This window comes from Triticum urartu, chromosome 5A (genome assembly GCF_056163025.1).
Source record: "Triticum urartu cultivar PI428250 chromosome 5A, HENAU_Tu73, whole genome shotgun sequence".
NCBI lineage: Eukaryota > Viridiplantae > Streptophyta > Magnoliopsida > Poales > Poaceae > Triticum > Triticum urartu.
Window position 1 is genome coordinate 49,711,456 of NC_141877.1, and position 10,002 is coordinate 49,721,457.

The following is a 10,002-nucleotide window of genomic DNA, read 5'->3' on the forward strand; positions in this document are numbered from 1 at the left end:
GATCACGACGAGTACGACTCCATCAACCCCGTTCTCTTGAACGCTTCCGCTTAGCGATCTTCAAGGGTATGAAGATGCACTCCCTCTCTCTCGTTGCTAGTATCTCCTAGATTGGTCTTGGTGACACGTAGGAAAATTTTGAATTATTGCTACATTCCCCAACATATATCATGTTCTTTCCAACATGCTGAGCTTGCCAAAGGATAAAATGAAAAAGAAAAGGTGAAGATCACCATGACTCTTGCATAAGGTAGAAGATAATAATAAAAGATAGGCCCTTCGCAGAGGGAAGCATATGTTGCCATGCGCTTTTATGGTTGGATGCACAAAATCTCAATGCGAAAGAACGTCACCTTATATTGCCCCTTGTGATATGAACCTTTATTATGCAGTCCGTCGCTTTTATTACTTCCACATCACAAGATCGTATAAAGCTTATTTCTCCCACACCAATCAATCATACATATTTAGAGCAATTTTTATTGCTTTGCACCGATGACAACTTACTTGAAGGATCTTACTCAATCCATAGGTAGATATGGTGGACTCTCATCGCAAAACTGGTTTAAGGGTATTTGGAAGCATAAGTAGTATTTCTACTTGGTGCTGAGAATTTGGCTAGCATGAGGGGGAAAGGCAAGCTCAACAAGTTAGAGGATCCATGACAACATACTTTATCTCAGCTATAAGAAAGACATAACTCATTACGTTGTCTTCCTTGTCCAACATCAACTCTTTAGCATGTCATATTTTAATGAGTGCTCCCAATCATAAAAGATGTCAATGATAATATATCTATACGTGAAACCTCTCTTTGCTTATTACTTCCTATTAATTGCAAAGATGACCAAGGCTATGTCTACCAACTCCCAACAAATTTTAATCATCATACTCTTTCTATGTGAAGTCATTACTCTCAATAGATCAATATGAACTCTTTGTTTCTTTTTATTCCTTTTCTCTTTTCTTTTATTCACCCAAGATCATGGCAAAATAATCAAGCCCTTTACTCAACACTAATCTTTATTATATATAACTCACGGACTCGATTACATAGAGAGATCAAAAAGAAAAACTCAAAACTAGATCATGCCATAAACTTTATTCTACTAGATTAAGATACTACTAATAGGATCGAACTAAGAAAAACGGTAAAGGTAGGGGTTGTGATTGTGATACGGTACTGGGGCACCTCCCCCAAGCTTGGCAGTTGCCAAGGGGAGTTCCCAAACCCATGTGATTATGTCTCCTTTGTCGGTGAAGAAGGTGGTGGTGATGTTGGCTTAGTTGATGGCTTAGGCTTCTCCCTTAATTTGCGCTTGAGGACGGCATTTTGATCCCTAAGATCATCAATCTCCCACTCCAGGGTTAATATCTTTTTGCATAGGTCCTTCTTATTTTCCCGCAAGAGACGAAAAGGGATAAACTCGAACCTGGGTTTCTTTACCCTATCAGGGAGACTTGACTTTTTGAACTCCACGTGCATGTCCCCAGGTTGAGGCAATGGGGCTTCATCTTCATCTGAGCTCATCTCCTCCTTCCCCTTGGGTTCATAGTCCTCTTCTTCCTCCGTGGTCCAACCATCGTGTTCCACATCTCCATAGACCTTGAGATTTGCTAAGTAATCATCCACATAGCTTTCTCCTTCCGAATCCTGGGAAGACATGTTGATTTAATCTGCAAATGGACAGCTCGAAACGAAATCAGAGGATATTTGCATGATACGGGAGTCAAAACCTTCGAGAGGATATATAGTGAATTTTTACCGACCAAAATACGTATCGTGCAAGAAAACGGAGTCTGGAAGGCACACGAGGTGCTCACGAGGTAGGGGGTGTGCCCAAAGGGGTAGGGTGCGCCCACCACCCTCGTGGGGCCCTCGTGTCCTTCCCGGACTGCTACTTATTTTTCTATTTTTCTAAATATTCTAAAACGGAGAAATATTGCCTTAAAAGTTGTTTTGGAGTCGGTTTACTTACCGTACCACATACCTATTCCTTTTCGGAGTCTGAAACGTTTCGGAAAGTGTCCCTTATGTATTTATCCGGGGTTACGGTTTCAATAATATTGGTTTCAACATTTATGGGATTACCTGAGATATAATGTTTGATTCTTTAACCGTTTACCACCTTCGGATTTGTGCCTTCAAAGTTGTTGATTTTTATGGCACTAGAACGATAGACCTCCTCGATAACGTAGGGGCCTTCCCATTTAGAGAGAAGTTTTCCTGCAAAAAATCTTAAACGAGAGTTGTATAGCAATACATAATCACCTACATTAAACTCACGCTTTTGTATCCTTTTGTCATGCCATCTTTTAACTTTTTCTTTAATCAACTTGGCATTTTCATAAGCTTGGGTTCTCCATTCATCAAGTGAGCTAATATCAAATAACCTCTTCTCACCAGCAAGTTTAAAATCATAGTTGAGCTCTTTAATAGCCCAATACGCCTTATGTTCTAGTTCGAGAGGTAAGTTACATGCTTTTTCATAAACCATTTTATACGGAGACATACCCATAGGATTTTTATATGCAGTTCTATAGGCCCATAATGCATCATCAAGTTTCTTGGACCAATTCTTTCTAGACCTATTAACAGTCTTTTGCAAAATTAATTTGAGCTCTCTATTGCTCAACTCTACTTGACCACTAGACTGAGGGTGATAAGGAGATGCAATTCTATGATTAACATCATTGTCGGTGTCAAAACCGGCGGATCTCGGGTAGGGGGTCCCGAACTATGCGTCTAGGCCGGATGGTAACAGGAGGCAGGGGACACGATGTTTTACCCAGGTTCAGGCCCTCTTGATGGAGGTAAAACCCTACGTCCTGCTTGATTAATATTGATGATATGGGTAGTACAAGAGTAGATCTACCACGAGATCAGAGAGGCTAAACCCTAGAAGCTAGCCTATGGTATGATTGTATGTTGTGATTGTTGTCCTACGGACTAAAACCCTTCGGTTTATATAGACACCAGAGAGGGTTAGGGTTACAGAAGGTCGGTTACAAAGGAGGAGATATCCATATCCGTATTGCCTAGCTTGCCTTCCACGCCAAGTAGAGTCCCATCCGGACACGAGCAGAAGTCTTCAATCTTGTATCTTCATAGTCTAACAGTCCGGCCAATAGAGATAGTCCGGCTGTCCGGAGACCCCCTAATCCAGGACTCCCTCAGTAGCCCCTGAACCAGGCTTCAATGACGATGAGTCTGGCGCGCAGTATTGTCTTCGGCATTGCAAGGCGGGTTCCTTCTCCGAATACATCACAGAAGAATTTGAATATGAGGATAGTGTCCGACCCTGCAAAATAAGTTCCACATTCCACCGTAGAGAGAATAATATTTTCACAGATCCAATTTGCTGACTTGTTTTGGGAGCATGGCGTTATGTCATGGCCCGGTGATCATTCGAACCGTTCCCTTTGACCAGCCCCGCACATAACGCGTGGTAGTTTTTCGACACGTCTTGTCAAAGCAGAGATCGTGTCCCCTTATTACGGGATTCTCATCAATATGGGTGTGGGTAACCCAACTGCGCCATCAATTACGGCGCTTGGGTGATAAGCAAGTTTTACCAGGCAAGTGGGAACGCTCAGTTTCGTCCGCCCATATAAAAGGATAAGGATTCACCTTCCTATCCACGCCTTCTTCCTCCTTTGCTCATCCGTTTTCGCACACTCGAGCTCTGGCGCCCAAGTCCACACTTCCCACCTCAACCTTCTCCAACCATGTCCGGAGTGGGAGGCAAGTGGATGGTCTCCTCCGTCACGGAAGGAGACATCAAGAAACTGAGGAGAGCGGATACCTGCCCGACGACATCGCGCATCGGCTCCCAGATGAGGGGTAGCTCATCCCCACCCCCAGGCCCCATGAGAGGGTAGTATTCCTCACCCATTTCCTCCGTGGACTGGGATTCCCTCTCCATCCATTCGCCCAGGGGCTCATGTTCTATTACAGCCTGGATTTCCACAATCTGGCCCCAAACTTCATCCTCAACATCTCGACGTTTATCGTCGTGTGCGAGGCCTTCCTCTGCACCAAACCCCACTTCGGCTTATGGTTGAAGACCTTCAACGTCAAGCCGAAGGTGGTGGGCGGCCGCCAAGCAGAGTGTGGAGGCGCCATGGTGGGCAAGATGCCCAACATAACATGGCTCGAGGGCTCCTTTGTGGAAACCATAAAGGGGTGGCAATCGGGGTGGTTCTACATCATCGAGCCGCGTGACCCTGTATGGGCAGCGGCCCCCGAGTTTTGATCTGGCATCCCCACGCGGCTCACCTCCTGGAAAGAGAAGGGCCTGTCCTGGGGTAGTTCGGAAGAGCTGACCGGACTCCAAACATGTATTCAAAACATGGTGAACAAGAAGCTCAAACTTGTCAACGTGGTACAAGTCATGCTCCACTGCCGGATTCTCCCGTGCCAACAACGGAAGTTCAACTTGTGGGAGTTCGACCCGGCGCGGCACTGAACTCTGAACAGGCTTTTCGACACAACTCATGAAGATGCCTGGAGGGTGCTGTTCAAAAGCGTCGAGGTCCCCCCCTCCCATTACTGAGGATCGTGGATTCAGCGCAAAGCGCCAAGCCAAAGCGGTAAGCTGCTCTACCTCTCGCAGGATACTTATTTTTTATAGGTTGACTCCATGCGGGATCTAAACTCCCGTACCTTTGACAAGACTGGCAGGAGATGGCCGGACAGATCGATTGTCCGGCTCCTTTTCCCGCAGGCCCAGCAGACGCTCTTCTGGCGAAGATGCTGAGTCCGACTCCTTATATGGTGCCGGAGAAGACCAAGAAGGCCAAGGGAACCCGAAAGAGTTCCCGACGCCAGGCGTCGTCGGACTCACCGTCCAATGACTCTGCGGCGCACTCCTCCCCGAAGACGAGGAAGAAGAAGAAGATGCTCCCCCTCCTGCAGGGGGAGATAAGAAAAGGAAGGCCGCCCTAACTGGGGGGGCCGAAAGGTCCAAGAAGGGTAGGACTCTCCATCCGGACAGCTCCACCGCCGCCGACGAAGACGAAGACGAGCGGTTGCCCAGGGCCAAGCCCCTGGGGAGATCGTAAGTATTCGGATACCAGAGTAACTCGTAGCATTCCTTTGTCGCACTTCTTTCCCTAACGCCGAACATGATTATGCAGGCCGCCGCGAACCAGCATCGATGTATCATCGGACGGCTCCCTGGGCTTGTCGGACATGGATAGTGATCCAGTCCCGACCGCCACCTCCCCTCATCCTGCTGACGACACCGAGGTGCTGTCTCAAGAGGCACCGGGTCGAGGGGAGACAGTCTTGGAGGTGCCTCAAGGCGACCTTCCGAACTCTGGGAGCCGAGGGGACGGGGCCCTGAGAGCTCCGAGTTCGGCCCTCAGTCGAACACCGCGCCGGACCCTCCAGCGGTTCCGGGCTCGGGCAGGCGGCCTCCTTCTAAGAGGGGCAAGACGCCTGTGCCAGTGACCTTTGTCCATCCAGAGGCGCCGGACAATCTGCTGGAAGCGCTTCGCAGCGCTTCCATCGACGAGGAGCACCGCACTATCATGAGTGCAGTGATCCAGAAGGTTCAGTCCGCCAAGAGCGGATTGACTGAAGCATGTGCCAGCCTTCTAATAGGCTTTGAGGTAAGTGTTTTAAAATGTAGTAGAAATGTTACCGCATAGACAGTAGCCCCTGATGCTTTGTTCGGTGTTCACAAAGAAAAGCCAAGCAGAGGATCAAATAATATCGTAGGAGTCTAATATAAGTATGTCAATATGCATATGCAGGCTTCGCTGTTGGCGTCCGCTGCACTGACTGCGGAGGTCGCCGTACTGAAGCAGGACCTCGAGGGGTCCAGGAAAGAGCTCGGCCTTGCCAAGAGGCAGCTCGAGGAGAACAAGGGTAAGTAATACCCTGTCTATAGATATGTATATATAAAAGAGGACGCGATTGCAAAATGACAGGATCATCGTATGTTTGCCAGGGGCCACGACCGAGGTGGCGACCCTGAAGCAAGTGCTAACCAAGGCCGAAGATAAAGCGGCCAAGGAGCGGGAAAAACAAGAGGCTCGGGTGGGCGAGGTGCAGCAAGAGCTCCAGGCTCTCGTGACGAAGCACGAGGCGTTGGAGCTTGACTCGAAGACGCGAGAGTCTGAGCTTGCCACGGCCCTCGAGGGCACAAAAAGTGCCAAGGCCGAAGCCCAAAAGGCCCTCCAGGAGATCGACGCAATGAAGAAGATAGCGACCGGTAAGGCATTCTATATGCAGAGCAAGCATGTAAAAGTAAATTACCGATTACTTACCCGAATTCGGAGCTCTCCAGGAGCATTCGCAGATTTGCCCCGCAGCTTGTCGGATGCCGCGCAGTTTTACCAGGCCGAGGAGGGAAGCTCAACGAAGAAGCTGTTCTGGTCTCAGTATACTGGGACCGAACACCCCATGCCTCTGAGCGACCAACTAAAGCAGCTGGTCGAGCTACACAAGGCGGCCAAACAGGCCATGAAGGGCCTTATAGTCCGGCTGTGGCCTGGCGACGTCCTTCCGAACAGCTACTTCGGCCTGGTGAGGCGGCTTGTGGATGCCTGCCCACGGCTGGAGGTCATCAAGCGGTTCGTCTGCATCGAAGGTGCACGCTAGGCTTTCGCCCGTGTGAAGATGCAGTGGGCCAAGCTAGAGGCCTTGTGGTTGCCGGAGCCAAGGCTCAAATCTTGAACAACGATCAAAGCAGACTTCAGCCTTGTGGTTGCCGCATAGGCTCACCACACTGACAACACCAACTCTCTTCCGTCTTCTCAGTTTCTTGACAAAAAATGATACTGCTATTTGCACATTAGGGAGTAAATTATGCTTTAAGCATTCCTCAAACCAAATCGGCAATATGTAGGCTTAAAATATCAGCAGGCATCCACACAGATTTCTACAGCTGAAATATAGTATTGTGATTTGTGTACCCATAATGCAGAATAACCTATTGTTCTATTTGGTGGTTAAATAAATAAACATTATTGTTTTTGGCTAGTGCCTGTAGAGCTACTAAATGATAGTCAGTGTCACTGTATATTTCTAAGAAAGAAAATTATAAGACTTCATTGGTTGTAAATAACGCTAATTGTATTGGTTGCCACCAATGTCGACTTAAAAAGAAAATTATGGAGCTTCAGTTCATATGCACCTAGTCATATAAAAAATAAGAACACATGCTTCAGCTCCTGTTAGTTCAGTCACAAAAAAAATCACCACCAAAAATCAGAAGACAAAGTATCATTGTTATATTTGTTGACTTGATTGATTACTGTAGGTTAACACACCCAACTAGAATTAACCTGCAATAGGATAAAAGAAATTAAGATTTGAGACGTGTGTTATAGGGTTCATAGAAGAGAGAAGAGGGAGGTACCATAGCAAATCATTGGTCGCACAGTTTGACATTCAACTTTCCATTTGCCAATGAGACCTCAAGGCTTCATATAAATAAACGTTGATTGATATATCAGGTCCAACTCCCTGTAACTCATAAAAGTTATTGGGAAGTCAACTAAAAAACAATTCTCAGTAGAAGCATACGGCTTACCAATAAGGTGGACCAAAGGCCTTTATACAATCCTCTACCACTCTCTTCTCTACAAATTGTAGACAACGTGTGAAAGATGCCCTTGTAATACCTAGTGGTTTTCTGCAGAATTTTATAGACATGAAAGTTTAGCTTACTAAAACTTGTTCCTTTGGTCTGTAAAGCTGCATTGCATGAAAGCGTTAGGTAAAGATGCTCTAAGTTCTAACTGGAAGTTATATTGATTGATTGGTTGGCTTAGTGTTATTCACAAATCACAAAAGGAAGAAAAGCATCACCTGTGTTGTCAGGTGATTTCGAACAACATCCAATGGGTAAGTTACAGATGCAGGTGTCACTCACGCTAGACCACCACCAAGTAAACATATAGACACTAACATAATTTGGGCCGTCCATTCCGTGAAGCTGCAACTATATTTCGAAATTTATAAACCTATAACAAAAAAACATAGCCACGAGAAATCTTGCAAGTTAACATACTAAAATTCATGCTGAACTTTTTGTATCACTCATATCAATAGAAGCTGATGGCGGAATAAGAAAATCGATGTACAGTTTTCACAAGATTGCCTTTCGAATATGCCCAAAACACTTCTTGTCGAACAACCCACGATGCCATGTGCCATATACTACCCTTCCTTAGAGCTGCAACATCTGAATGCATACCTGCCCCCTGTCGGATCAGTATGCCACAAGCTCATACAACAAACTTTATCATCAGCATATGGGTTATGTGACAAAAAAATGACTGTGTTCATGAACATTTTCAAGAGATTGCAATTTTGTAGCTATGAACAACATATGGTACATACAATGAATCCACAGCCAAGGTTTAAGTTTGGACCATGATTGGACAATACAGCACAGAGTGTTGTAAATTAAGAACAATAATAATAGGCCATGACTGTCAACCAGAGATATATTGTTTGGAGCAATCAATTCAAAGTGAGGGAACTAAGTTGATATTATCAGCATCCAATTCCTTTGAAGAATCTATATATGTGCAATGTGAAGGCAGAAGGAGCACAACAACACCATGAAATAGAAGAGAAATATTCCTTCACGCTCACAATCCGTGCACACGAGAACGCCGGAGATAAAAGAGGGGGCGGAAAGCCTATTACCTGCAAGAGGACGGAGAGTGGCGAGGATCGAGATGCAGATCTTGCCGACCACGCCGGCGAGGTGTGCGACGGTGATCTAGCCAAGGAGCCGCTGCGCTTGGCAGGGGAAGGCCCCGCCGACGCCATGGAAGAGGACACGGTGGCCGCCGCCAGTCGACGGCAACGGGACCTGGCCGATATCACCTCCATCATCCCAGACATGCCTTCATGGTGGGCATCCTCACGGCCCCTTGAAACCGCAGCAGCTTCTCCTTGCATCCCCGTTGCCAGATCATAGCAAACTGCACACACGCCCGAATCAGATCAAGATGCGGAAATAACCAAACCAGGAGAAGTGGAGGAGGGATTCGTACCTGGTCGAGGCCATGGACCAGAGGGAACGCGGCGCCGTCTCCTGAAGCGATCCTGAATTAGATTGCCGTCTCCTGAAGCGATCCTGAATTAGATCGTACGATGGACGGGCGGCGGCTTTGATGTGCGAGGGAGACGGCGAAAGTTAGGATCGGTCGCGGCACAGGGATGGATGTCCGGCGGGGGCGAAGGGGTGGATCGGGCGTGCGAAGGGATGGTTGGCGGCGGAGAACGATCTGCTGTGGGCATGAGGCATCGATCGTAGGGTTTTTTTGGCATGGGTTTTTTTCGTGGGATGGTTGCGAGTTAACCGAGATGGGAGGATGATGAAAAAACCGGAGGTGGAAGGATGATGAAAAAACCAGCGAACCGCGGAGACTATTCACCAAGTCGTCCATTAGAAATAGAGATACAAAATATAGAAATATTTTTTTCAAAAAATCCAAATATTTTTTCTGGAATAAATGTACATTTTAAAATAGCAAATGATACTTAATGTTATAAAAATCATAGAAAGTTTCTTTTAAGTAAAATATATCATAGTTGTTTCTTTCTATTCCTTTCTTCCTTTCGTGTTTTTTAGATAATGAAAAAATATTCTAGCTTCACACCTCTTAAAAGAGAGGCATCGAACCACAAAAAAGTATTTCTATTTTCCATGTCCAATTGCGGACAATTTGTCCAGTTGCTTCCCATGGGTTTTTATAATCGATACGAAAATCGATCCAATCATCTGTTCCTTTAACCAAGAAAAAGTATTTCTATTTTCCATGTCCAATAGTGGATCCTGGAATTTCTACAATAAATTAGATAGGTAGCTAAGGTAATCTAGTTCCCTATACACGAGTCTGTTGTCATTCTACTGGAATGATGAATACCTTGAGCAGGTAGAACTAGAAACAATAACACGTGCTTATAATAACAAGAAAACTACAAACAAAAATAGCGAAAATTAGCTCGTTGGAGCCTTTCCAAAATTATTG

General features: G+C 46.1%; 1 long non-coding RNA gene across 2 annotated transcripts; it reads right to left on the reverse strand.

Moving 5' to 3' along the window:
• Positions 1-926: 926 nt before the first annotated feature.
• LOC125507777 (uncharacterized) lies at positions 927-9,254 on the reverse strand. 2 transcript variants are annotated; one of them, XR_015603917.1, is made up of 6 exons: positions 9,022-9,254; positions 7,823-8,949; positions 7,545-7,646; positions 7,371-7,477; positions 1,434-7,296; positions 927-1,340 (listed from the first exon to the last, which is right to left on the reverse strand). It is a non-coding gene; the product is annotated as an uncharacterized LOC125507777 (long non-coding RNA). The 2 variants fall into 2 exon arrangements; XR_007282986.2 differs by lacking the exon at positions 927-1,340 and having other exon boundaries at positions 7,067-7,296; positions 7,823-8,217; positions 8,669-8,949.
• Between the last annotated feature and the right edge of the window lie 748 nt (positions 9,255-10,002).